This window comes from Pelophylax lessonae (genome assembly GCF_965119305.1).
Source record: "Pelophylax lessonae genome assembly, chromosome: 4".
Taxonomy (NCBI): domain Eukaryota; kingdom Metazoa; phylum Chordata; class Amphibia; order Anura; family Ranidae; genus Pelophylax; species Pelophylax lessonae.
In genome coordinates, this window is record NC_138771.1 from 609,768,797 (window position 1) to 609,781,661 (window position 12,865).

Below are 12,865 nucleotides of genomic sequence, written 5' to 3' on the forward strand. Positions count from 1 at the left end.
TTTACAAACGGCACCAATTTTTTACTGCCAAAAATCATGCAATTTATTGACAGAACCACATTTTTTTACAGACACTGCAAAAAAGTACCTAAAATGGCCATTTTCAGTGCTAAAACAGTAAAAATGGCAATATAAACATGTAGCTAGTGCTATTAGCAATGTGTTTAAGTTAAAAAAAAAGCCAAAAAAAATGTCTCTATTTTCATGAAGGTCAGATTAACCACTTAAGCCCCGGAGGATTTGGCTGCTCAAAGACCAGGGCCTATTTTGCGATTCGGCACTGCGTGACTTTAACCACTTTGTCACTGCTCACTAGAGCTCTACTGCCGCAAAGTGGTTCGTTATCGTCTGGCGACGTAGACCTACTCGCGTGCCCTGCCGGAGGCTCGCTCCCGCTGTATTCAGTCACAGCGGGAGTCGGGCCAGGGGAGGAGCGGTGGCGATCGCCGCTGCTCTTCCCCGATCGTCGGGGAATTAAGTCTGGAGATCCGCCTGCTTGTGTAAACAAAGCGGGCGGATCTCCTAAGTGACAGGCAGGGTCAGATTGCAGGGTTCAGCATAGCTGAACATGCGATCTGTCCTTGTGTCACTCAGTCACCTCCCCCCACACATGTCAGTAAGCACCAGGCATACATTAACCCCTCCATCTCCAATAAAATTAACCCCTTCCCTGCCAGTGTCATTTTTACAGTAACAGTGCATATGTATAGCACTGATTACTGTAGTAATGTCACTGGTACCCCCAAAAGTGTCAAAAATGTCAGTCAAGGGTCCGATCTGTCCGCCGCAATGTCGCAATCCCGCAAAAAAAAAAAAAAAAAATCGCAGATCGCTGCCATTACTCGTTAAAAAAAAAAAACACCAAAAATGACAGAAATCTTTCCCTTAGTTAGTAAACGCAATAACTTTTGCGCAAACCAATCAAAATACGCTTATTGTGATTTTTTTTTTACCAAACATACAGTAGGTAGCAGAAAACAAATTGGCCAAAAATTTAAAAAAATTTTGATTTTTACATTTTTTTGGGGGGAAATTTCATATAAAAAAAATGTGAAAAATATTGTTATTTTTTCAAAATTTACGCTGTTTTTTTGTTTTTAGCGCAAAAAGTAAAAATCGCACAGGTGATCAAATACCACCAAAAGAAAGCTCTGTTTGTGGGAAAAAAAGGACGTAAATTTCGTTTGGGTACGGCGTTGCATGACCGCACAATCGTCCGTTAAATTTGCACAGTGCCGAATCGCAAAAAGTGGCCCAGACGTAAGACAGCAAAATCCTCCGGTGGTAAAGTGGTTAACGGACAATTGCGCGGTCGTGCGATGCTCTACCCAAATGAAATTGACGTCCTTTTTTTCCCACAAACAGAGCTTTTTTTGGTGGTATTTGATCACCTGTGCAATTTTTACTTTTTGCGCTATAAACAAAAAAAGAGCGACAATTTTGAAAAAATAATATTTTTCACAGTTTTTTATATGAAATTCTCAAAAAAAAAAAAATCTAAATTTTCTAACATTTTAGGCCAATTTGTTTTTTGCTACATATTTTTGGTAAAAATAATCGCAATAAGTGGATTTTCATTGGTTTGCGCAAAAGTTATTGTGTTTACTAACTACGGGAAAGATTTATGTCATTTTTATTGTTTTTTTTTTAAACTAATAATGGCGGCGATCTGCGATTTGTTTTGCGGGACTGCGACATTGCGCGGACAGATCGGACCCCTGACTGACATTTTTGACACTTTTGGGGGTAACAGTGACATTACTACAGTAATCAGTGCTATAAATATGCACTGTTACAATAAAAATTACACTGGCAGGGAAGGGGTTAACTTTATTAGAGATCCAGGGGTTAAGTGTCTCCCTAGGGGTGTGCTTCTAAATGTCAAGGGGCGTGATGTAACCACAGAGACATAGGATCCTACATAGCAGGATCGTATAGTCTCTGCTGTTACACCAGGGAGAATGACAGGCGACTTTGTTTACATCAGCCGCCTGCCTTTCTCCCTCTCCAGCGGGAGATCGCAAGTGACCGGCGGACATCAGAGCCGCCGGTCACTCGCACGGGGATGTCAGGGAACGAGCGGGAGCGTGCCTCCGGCGGCGCACGCTCGCCCCCGGCAGCGCACGCTCGCCCCCTATTGGCTCGTGGGCAAGTGACATACTGGTACGTCACTTTGCCCAGGAGGGGCTGACTGCCGCAGTATATGTACTTGTGGCGGTCGGCAAGTGGTTAATATAACCCAGCCAGCACAGAGTTCCCCCATATATCAGAGCCTTCAGGATTCCCCCTTACAGTGCAATGGAACATAAAGCGGAATGCTGTGGACCATGATTTAGGGGGAACTCTGATGTAGGCGGGGGCTCTGGTGACCATAAACCACCTTATATCAGAGACCACTGCACATCAGGGTCTGCAGCATTGCCCTTTACTTTTAGAATTCCTTTTTACATCAGGGTCCGCAGAGTTCCCCCTTGCACTGTAAGGGGGAATCCTGTAGACTTTGATGTAAAGGGGAATGTCAGGAACTCTGATGTGGGGGGGAGGGGGGACTCTAGTGACCAGAGACCACCTTCCGCAGTGTAATTACACTAAGGTAAGGGGGGGGGATTCCCTGCTATGAGGAGGAAACCTTTATATGAGTGCCCCCTTACATTATTGTATTCACTCCCCCCTTACATCAGTGACCCCCCCTCAGACTGGCCTAGCAGGGCTGTCACTGACCTCCTCTCAGGGCTCAGTCAGACGGCTCCAGCTTGGTGGCTCTGGTTTTTTCCCATAGTCTCCTCTCCACAGTCCACACACGTCTGGCTCCTCGCAGGACCCCCATCCCAGTGGCACCCCCACTCTTGACTCCTCTCAAGACCCCCTCAGAGACTGCAGACATAATAAAAGACAAGAGATAGTCAGAGGCTGCAGACATGATACAAGAGATGGTTAGAGGCTGCGGATATGATATGGGAGGTGGTTGAAGGATGCAGACATGATACGGGAGAAGGTCAGAGATTGCGGACATGATACTGGAGGTGGTCAGAGGCTGCCGACATCATACAGGAGGTGGTCAGAGGCTGCCAACATCATACAGGAGGTGGTCAGAGGATGTGGACATGATGCGGGAGATGGTCAGAGGCTGCGGACATTATACAGGAGGTGGTAAGAGGATGCGGACATGGCACAGAAGGTGGTCAGAGGATGCGGACATGGTACAGGAGGTGATCAGAGGCTGCGGACATGATATGGGAGGTGGTCAGAGGATGCGGACATGATGCGGGAGATGGTCAGGGGCTGCGGACATTATACAGGAGGTGGTAAGAGGATGCGGACATGGCACAGAAGGTGGTCAGAGGATGCGGACATGGTACAGGAGGTGATCAGAGGCTGCGGACATGATATGGGAGGTGGTCAGAGGATGCGGACATGGTACAGAAAGTGGTCAGAGGCTGCGGACATGGTACAGTGGATGGTCAGTGGATGCGGACATGGTACAGGACATTTAGGGCCTAATGCACTATCCCGCCGTTACGCGGTCGACTAAAGTTTAGTGCCTTGGCGAACATGAGAAGGTGAAATTGGAATTCACTATAACGCAGGAGGAAACGTCATTGCAAATCGGAATTCACTAAGGTCAAATAACGTCGGAGAGAGTTAAAAACAGTCCAGCTAAAAGCACGACTGTTTTGTTCAAAATCACGTTTTCAGTCTGAAAAAAAAGCCCAAATGGTTTGGAAAGATGTGGGAGATCATTTGGAGATCAATGTGGCTTTTAAACTGTGTCAAAGAGTGAAATATAAAAAAAAATTTCTGTAAAAGTGTGAATGACAGAAATAACTCCTGCAGGGGCTGGGAGGCGGCACATGTGTGCATGCTCAACGCCACATTAGACCTAAAATTAAAGTTTTGGAAATCGCAAGCCGACGATATAGTGAATTCGGTACGAACGTTAGTTTAAGTTTGTGCTCTCGGACGTTCAATACCGGCGATAACAGGCGAGCATTAAAGAGCTGAATGTTTTAAATGCACACATTTCATACTTCTAGCAATTGCTGAATTATGAAACACCATCATCTTTCCCAGATATTTGGGGTTTCCTGCTCAAGCATTTTTACTGTGAACAATGTTAGATATTGCTTCCATATTTAACAAGATGTATTATTTAAGGAGGTTAAGAAATATTATTCTTGCTCGCTATATAGCAAGCATGAGTAATATCCGCCCCCCCCCCCCCCCCTTCACACCTTAACTGCATGAAAAATGATAGGAAAACTTCACTTGCAGAGACATCAGAAATTCACATCATCTGATTGTGCATTAAGGCATAATAAACTGCTGCAGTAGTACAGTCACTGCAATCATTTTAAATCACTACTGCAGTGCAGTCAGTGCAAAACTGCTAGAAAAAAAGCTAGACAACAGCTAGGCAGTGGATTGAAGTGGACACTACTACTACTCTTTTCAATATTCCCAGTTAAATAGAACAATATTCTACTGCAGAAAGCAGAACATTTCAGCATGCCCATGGTCACCTGTTAAACGGCTTCTGTTTTGTTCATATAATGCTGCCACTTCATAAACATGCTCAGGAGGACAGAGGAGCAGAGAGAGAGAGAGAGAGAGAGAGAGGTTTTTTTTTTCAGAAACATATCTGGTATTGTTGCCTGGGATAGTGGAGGAGGTATTTCAAAATCACACTATTAATTTTTTTTTCTGTGCTGCATGATATAATTCAATATGATGAACTCTTAGATGGGCCCAAAGATTTGACGTATTTTTGTTTTTTGCAGTTACTGATCCCATGCTTATATTGTTTGTACATGTGTTGCACACTGCTGCTTTTCCTGGAGATGGTTGAGACGAGAAATAGTCCCAGACCACACTTTTACTTTTTCTCTCCTCATCCATCTCCATTGCAATTTGAAAGACACAAAAAAGTAAAAAAAATGGCTTGCTGGCACCCTGTTGTGGTTCGGTTGGTGGCTGAAGCCTGGCAGTGTGGGTGGCTTGCTGGCACACTGTTTTGGGTTGGTGGCTGATGCCTGGCAGTGTGGGTGGCTTGCTGGCACACTGTTTTGGGTTGGTGGCTGATGCCTGGCAGTGTGGGTGGCTTGCTGGCACCCTGTTGTGGGTTGGTGGCTGATGCCTGGCAGTATGGGTGAGTTTCTGGCACCCTTGTGGGTCGGTGGCTGACGCCTGGCAGTGTGGGTGGCTTGCTAGCACCCTGTTGTGGTTTGGTGGCTGATGCCTGGCAGTGTGGGTGGCTTACTGGCACCCTGTGGTGGGTGGCTGGCCTGGCTGGCTTGCTGGAACACTGTGGTGGGTGGCTGGCTTGGGGTAACCCTGTTGTGTGGGTGGCTGGCTTGCTGGAACACGGTGGCTGGCTTGGTGTCATCTGGGTTGCTGGTTTGCTCCCTGGAACCCTGTTGTGGGGTGGGTGGCTGGATGCTGGCCTGGCACCCTGTTCTGTTGTGGATTGGATGGCTGGCACCCTGTGGTCTCTCTCGAAATTAAAAAATAAAATAAAGTTCAGGGATTCAGCTGCACTGCTAAAATCAGAAAAATTGCAAAGGGTTGGTCATATGCAGTTGAACGGGGGTAAACCTAAACTCCCCAAAAACAAAAATAAAAATTGGATATATATTATATATCGATTTCGATATATTGGTTTATTTGAAATAAAGAGTTCTTGGAGTCAACTGCATATGGCCAAACACTTTGCCAATTCTCTGGCTTTTCATCTAAACCGCGCATGCTCCGACCCTTTGCCATTTTGAACATTTTTAAGCTCAACCACACATGCTACAAAACATTGCAATTGATCACTGTTTTCAGATCCAAATCGACTCAAACAAGTTGACCTGCATCACTAACACAATCAGAAATGTCCTGAGCAACAAGTGGCTAAGTGGTTAGAAATCCTGCCTTGCAGCCCTGGCTTTGGGTGTTGCCCTACCTGCCCACTTAAAACTTTCTCTGTGGTTCTACTTGCACAAAGACAGATATTGTTGGTGTCTGTTTTCCTTTTTTTAAAAACACTTTCAAACAGTCCTGATTAGGGTTGAGCGAACACGGACTGTATTATTCGTGTTCTACCGAATAATTGGATTTTTGTTACCCGAACACGGACCCAAACACTTTACTGTATATTCGGGTAAAAATCCGTGTTCGGTCATTTTATTTCCGGGTTTTGTATGCATTGGCGCGCTTTTCATGGCGGGCTTTCAACAGCCAATGAACAAGCGTTTAACTGGTGTGCCTTAAGCCATCCCAGCCATGCCTACAAATGTATTAGTAGCTGTGATTGGCCATCTGAAGCATGTGACCAAGTCTTTATAAGTTCGAGGCAGCGCCGCTGCGTCATTCTGCTGTGTTAGTTCAGGGACAGAACACACATCATACGTGCTGGCTGCTGATTAGGGACAGACAGGCAAAAACCATTTGTGTCCGGATAGAATTGAGGGACAGGTCGGAGTGTGTTAGGCAGGGCGAGATATAGGCATTTTAGGGCGAGGCTGCTGATTTTTAGGGTCAGTGTTCTACAATCGATATTGCTGTGTGGGGGGGGGTTTGCAGCGACCGATCTTATCAATCCTGTTAGGGAGAGGCTGGAGATAGGCAGGTGTCAGTGGTCCACATCGATTTTGCTGTGTGTGGGGTGCAGTGAACACAATCTTTTTTGCCCACTGAGGAGGAGGGAGAAAAGTATTTTTCTATAAGTCACTGTTTGCAGCGTTTTCCCTTCAGTGCTGTGCTGTGCTGACTGTGATCATACACTGCTGTGTTCAGTGTTCACATGTGCTATTATTGAGAGATTTCAAAAGTTATACAATTTTTTCTATTCCACTATACACCCTTGGGTTAAAAAAATTAAATTGTGGCATAGTCTGTACTAATCTAGTTAAAAATTACACTTAAAAGGGGAATTTTTTTTTTTTTTTCCTCCATAGCCTGCAGCAGAGCTGAATGATATAAGACCCTGCTGTTCACATGTGCTATTGATAAATCACACCAATTTTATATCATATTTTCTATTCCGCTATTCAATAAAAACCTTTGGGTATAAACAATTAAATTGCGGGATAGTCTGTGTTGGTACGTGTGAGATACACCTTTCCAATTTTTGGGGTGCATCTCATACTTCTGAAGATTTGAGGGTGCTGCCTGTTCAGTACTCCTCCTACTCCTCATCCGGCCTTTAGGGGTACAAAAAATAGTAATTGGGGCCTAGTGTGGTTGTGTACGTGTGAGATACATACACTTTTTTTGATAATATTTTCTATTCCGCTATTCAATAAAAACCTTTGGGTATACAATTAAATTGCGGGATAGTCTGTGTTGGTACGTGTGAGATACACCTTTCCAATTTTTGGGGTTCATCTCATACTTCTGAAGATTTGAGGGTGCTGCCTGTTCCGCACTCCTCCTACTCCTCATCCTGCCTTTGGGGGTACAAAAAATAGTAATTGGGGCCTAGTCTGGTTGTGTACGTGTGAGATACATACACTTTTTTTGATAATATTTTCTATTCCGCTATTCAATAAATACCTTTGGGTATAAACAAATTGCGGGATAGTCTGTGTTGGTACGTGTGAGATACACCTTTCCAATTTTTGGGGTTCATCTCATACTGCCGAGAATTTGAGGGTGCTTCAGTCTGCCTCCTGCCTGTTCCAAACTCCTCCTACTCCTCATCCTGCCTTTAGGGTACAAAAAATTGTAATCGGGGCCTAGATTGTGTTTGTACGTGTGAGATACACCGTTTTGTAAAATTTGTCCTATTCCGCTATTCAATATACACCCTTTTGGAGTGTAAGAAAATGTAATTACGGCATAGTCTGTATCAGTACGTGTGAGATACACCTTTTAAATTTGTTTGGCGCATCTCCTTCCACCGCCAAGGATTGCAGGGCGCTTCAGTTTGCCTCCTGTTCCCAACTCCTCCTACTCCTCTTCCTCATCCTCCCTTTAGGGTACAAAAAATTTTAATCGGGGCCTAGTCTGTGTTTGTACGTGTGAGATACACCGTATTATAACATTTTTCCTATTCCGCTATTCAATATACACCCTTTTGGAGTGTAAGAAAATTAAATTACGGCATAGTTTGCATATTTGACTGTGAGATACACCCGTGCGATACTGTTGTTGTTTTGTTCCGCTATTCAATAAACACCTTTCTAGGGCAAGATCATAAATTACAGTAATATGAGGAGACCGTCAAATAGGGGCCGTGGCCTGGGTCGTGGTGCTGCTGGTAGAGCTCCTGTTGAAAGGAGAGGACGTGGTCGATCTGTGCCAGCTACACGCACAAGTGAAACACCTTCCTCAAGTGTGAGTAGGCGACAGAACCTGCAGCAGTATTTGGTAGGGCATAATGCGCCTCTAGACGTGATGAGGCCTGAAGAAGTACAGGCGATAGTAGATTGGGTTGCTGACAGTGCCTCCAGTTCCTTCACATTGTCTCCCACCCAGTCTACCGCAGAAAGGTCAGAGTTGGCACCTGCAGCCAATGTCCAACCGTCTTTCACCTCACCCCCTTGCAAATCAGGCAAGCAGTCTGAGCCCCAAGCCATACAGCAGTCTCTTCTTCTTTTTGATGACTCTGTCAGCAGGGTTTCCCAGGGCCATACACCTAGCCCTGCCCCAGAAGTGGAAGAGATTGAGTGCAGCGATGCCCAACCACTTATTTCTCAAGATGAGTACATGCAAGGACCATCGCAGCACGTCTCCGATGATGACGAAACGCAGGTGCCAACTACTGCGGCGTTCAGAATTGTGGAGACCGACCAGGAGGGCAGGGGTGAAGACTGGGTGGAAAATGATGTGGAGGACGATGAGGTCCTCGACCCCACATGGAATGAAGGTCATGCAGGTGACCTGAGTAGTTTGGAGGAAGAGGGGGTGGTCGCACAGAGCAACCAGCACAGCAGAAGAGGGAGGAGGGTGCAGAAGCGGAGCGGCCGTGCCCTAGATACTACGCCTGCTACTGCCCAACGCAGCAAGGGAAACAAGCGCACCAAAGCCAGCTCAAAGGAGTTCTCTAGCGTGGAAGTTCTTTAGAAAATGTGCTGATGACAGGACACGAGTGGTTTGCACCCTGTGCAATCAGAGCCTGAAGCGAGGCATAAACCTTCTCAACCTGAGCACAACCTGCATGATCAGGCATCTAAGTGCAAAGCACGAGCTGCAGTGGAGTAGACACCTTCAAAACCAAGAAACGTCTCTGGCTCATCCTGCTTCCTCTTCTGCTGCAGTCTCGGCCGCTCCAGTCACATCTGTAGTGATACCGGCACCTGCCACCCCGCAAACAGACGATCTGTCAGCAACACCACCACCTGGGTCACCAACCATCTCCACAATGTCCCGTGGAAGCGTTCAGCTTTCCATCTCCCAAACACTTGAGAGGAAGAGGAAGTACCCCCCTACCCACCCGCGATCCCTGGCCCTGAATGCCAGCATTTCAAAATTCTTGGCCTTTGAAATGCTGTCATTCCGTCTGGTGGAGACGCACAGTTTTAAAAACCTTATGTCGGTGGCTGTCCCACAGTACGTCATGCCCAGCCGCCACTACTTTTCCAGGCAAGCCATCCCTTCCCTGCACAACCAAGTGGGGGAAAAAATCAGGTGTGCACTGCGCAACGCCATCTGTGCCAAGGTCCACCTAACTACCGATACGTGGACCAGTAAGCACGGTCAGGGGCGTTATATCTCCCTAACGGCACACTGGGTAAATGCAGTGGCGGATGGGCCTGAGGCGGATAGCAATTTGGCGCATGTCCTTCCACCACCAAGGATTGCAGGGCGCTTCAGTTTGCCTCCTGTTCCTAACTCCTCCTACTCCGCTTCCTCATCCTCTACCGCCTCCTCATCCGGACAGCGTAACACCTTCACCACCAACTTCAGCACGACCAGGGGTAAACGACAGCAGGCAGTTTTAAAACTTGCCTGTTTGGGGGAAAAAACACACACCGCGCAGGAGTTGTGGAGGAGCATGGAACAGCAGACAAATGAGTGGTTGCTGCCAGCGAGCCTCAAGCCCGGCCTGGTGGTGTGCGATAACGGGCGAAATCTCATTGCAGCTCTGGGCCTAGCCGGTTTGATGCACATCCCTTGCCTGGCGCATGTGCTGAATTTGGTGGTGCAGAGGTTCCTTAAAAACTACCCCAATATGTCAGAGCTGCTGCAGAAAGTGCGGGCCGTCTGTGCGCACTTTCGGCATTCTCAGCCTGCTGCTGCTCACCTGTCAGCGCTGCAGCGTAACTTCGGCCTTCCCGCTCACCGCCTCATATGTGACGTGCCCACAAGGTGGAACTCCACCTTGCACATGCTGGAAAGACTGTGCGAGCAGCAGCAGGCCATAGTGGAGTCTCAGCTGCTGCACGCACGCGTGAGTCGCTCTGCGGAACAGCACCACTTCCCCACCAATAACTGGGCCTCCATGCGAGACCTGTGTGCCTTGTTGCGCTGTTTTGAGTACTCCACCAACATAGCCAGTGCCGATGACGCCGTTGTCAGCTTAACTATCCCATTTCTATGCCTCCTTGAAAAAACAATTCGGGCGATGATGGAAGAGGATGTGGCACAGGATGAGGAGGAGGAGGAGGATGAAGAGGTAACATTTCCAAGGCTTTCAGGGCAGTTATTCACAAGGGGCTCCGAGGGTGGGTTCCTGCACACACAAACGCCAGGGACACAATTGTCCAGCAGGGGCACAGTTCTGGAGGATGAGGAGGAGGAGCTGGAGGAGGAGATGGAACCATGTTCACAGCAGGGTGGCACCCAGGCCAGCTCATGGCCATCACTGGTGCGTGGCTGGGGGGATACAGAGGACACAGATGATACACCTCCCACAGAGGACAGCCTTTCGTTGCCTCTGGGCAGCCTGGCACACATGAGCGATTACATGCTGCAGTGTCTCCACAACGACCGCCGAGTTGCCCACATTCTAACTTGTGCTGATTACTGGGTGGCCACGCTGCTGGATCCCCGTTACAAGGACAACGTACCTTCCTTAATTCCTCACTGGAGCGCGATCGCAAGACGCGTGACTACAAGCGCACGCTGGTAGACGCGATGCTGCTGGAATTCCAACCTGACAGCGGGGCCACAGTGGAAGAACAAGGCAGAGGAGGAGGAAGAGGTCGCCAACGCAACCAGGGCACCGCCAGCACCTCAGAGGGCAGGGTTAGCATGGCCGAAATGTGGAAAAGCTTTGTCAGCACGCCACAACAAACAGCAGCATCAGCAGCTCATATGGAACATCTTAGCAGGAGGCAGCATTTCACCAACATGGTGGAGCAGTATGTGTGCACACGCCTAGACGTACTGAATGACGGGTCTGCCCCCTTCAACTTCTGGGTCTCCAAGTTGGGCACATGGCCTGAGCTTGCCCTTTACGCCTTGGAGGTGCTGGCGTGCCCTGCAGCCAGTGTATTATCTGAACGGGTATTTAGCACGGCTGGGGGTGTTATCACAGACAAGCACAGCCGCCTGTCCAGAGACAATGTGGACAAGCTCACGTTCATTAAAATGAACCAGGCATGGATCCCACGGGACTTTTCCGTACCTTGTGCAGAATAGCGATGGATACCGACCTTACCCAGCCATTGTTCTATTTTTGCTCTCACTCTTTTGGGGTGTACCCTCATTTAAAATTTCTGAAAAAAAGCAGTGTTGGCTACCTCGTCCTCCTCAGGGCCAGATTAACATAGGGGCTATTGGAGCTGCAGCTCCAGGCCCCTACCTTAATATAGGCCCCTGGTTGGCCATATTCACTGTTACCGCTCTTTGTCACTTGTAAACACAGAAGTCTGGCTTCTATGCTCGCTTCCCCAGGCAGCTCCCTCAGAACCTCCCCACACAGCACGAAGGCCGGACAAGGAGGGACAGTTGCCAATGCATGGATGTGTTTATGGGCTTCAGAGACAGCATCCCATGTTGAATTAGGCATGCATGGCTGCACCCTTCCTCCTCTGGGTGCATGCCAAGGCACGGCCCTTAAGGCCCTTCACAATCCTCAGCACCAAGCCCATGATGCTCTTAATCCGGCCCTGGTCCTCCTCCACCACCGCTTCCACCTACACGCCCATAGGTGTGCACAGCCTATTGCATTAGGGTGTGCACCCCAAAGTTTAAATACACATGCATGTGTTTGCCTACATGTACATGGCCCCGATACATTACTCTCCCTGCTGGCAAAGAGAAATAGAGCAGAGCAGGTCCAAGGGAGATCTTTCCCATGTCCTCACTGGCAAAAAGAGCGATAATGCTATGTGCCCTAGGTGATTAGGGTGTGCCCAGGTACACCCGGCACACCCTGTGCGCATGCCTATGACACCGCCACATCCACCACCACCTCAACCTCCCTCCTACTCCATATGGGCCTCGTCCTTCAGAGATGAAGAACATTGTTTTATTTTTCTGGTTTTTTTTTGTTGTTTTAAGTTATTTCCCTAGCCACATTTGTTTGCAGAGCACTTGCCATGCTCTTAACTACGTTTTGCTGCCATTTGCAGCACTCTAGCCCTTTCCATTGGTGTTTTAGAGCCATTTTAGTGCCTGAAAGTTCGGGTCCCCATTGACTTCAATGGGGTTCGTGTCCGGGAAAAGTTCGGCAAAAGTCCGGGACACGGACCTGGACTTTTTTTTTTAAGTTCGGCCGAACACGGACATCCAGGTGTCCGCTCAACTCTAGTCCTGATGGTAATATCAATTTAGGTCACTCAGTGCCGGTTCACAAAGCAGCGACCCGACTTGCCAGGGCGACCTGTAAAGTCACGGTGCGCAGCTCGCACCGCGACCTCGGAGCGGCCGGCACGGACTTCATATCATTGAAGTCAATGCAGGTCACCCCAAAGAAGCTCAGGACCCTTTTTCT

General features: G+C 48.0%; 1 protein-coding gene across 1 annotated transcript in view; it reads right to left on the reverse strand.

Moving 5' to 3' along the window:
* Positions 1-12,865, reverse strand: part of LOC309553579 (uncharacterized protein) — a 241,585-nt gene that overhangs the window by 130,791 nt on the left and 97,929 nt on the right. The gene's annotated exons all lie outside the window — the stretch shown is intronic.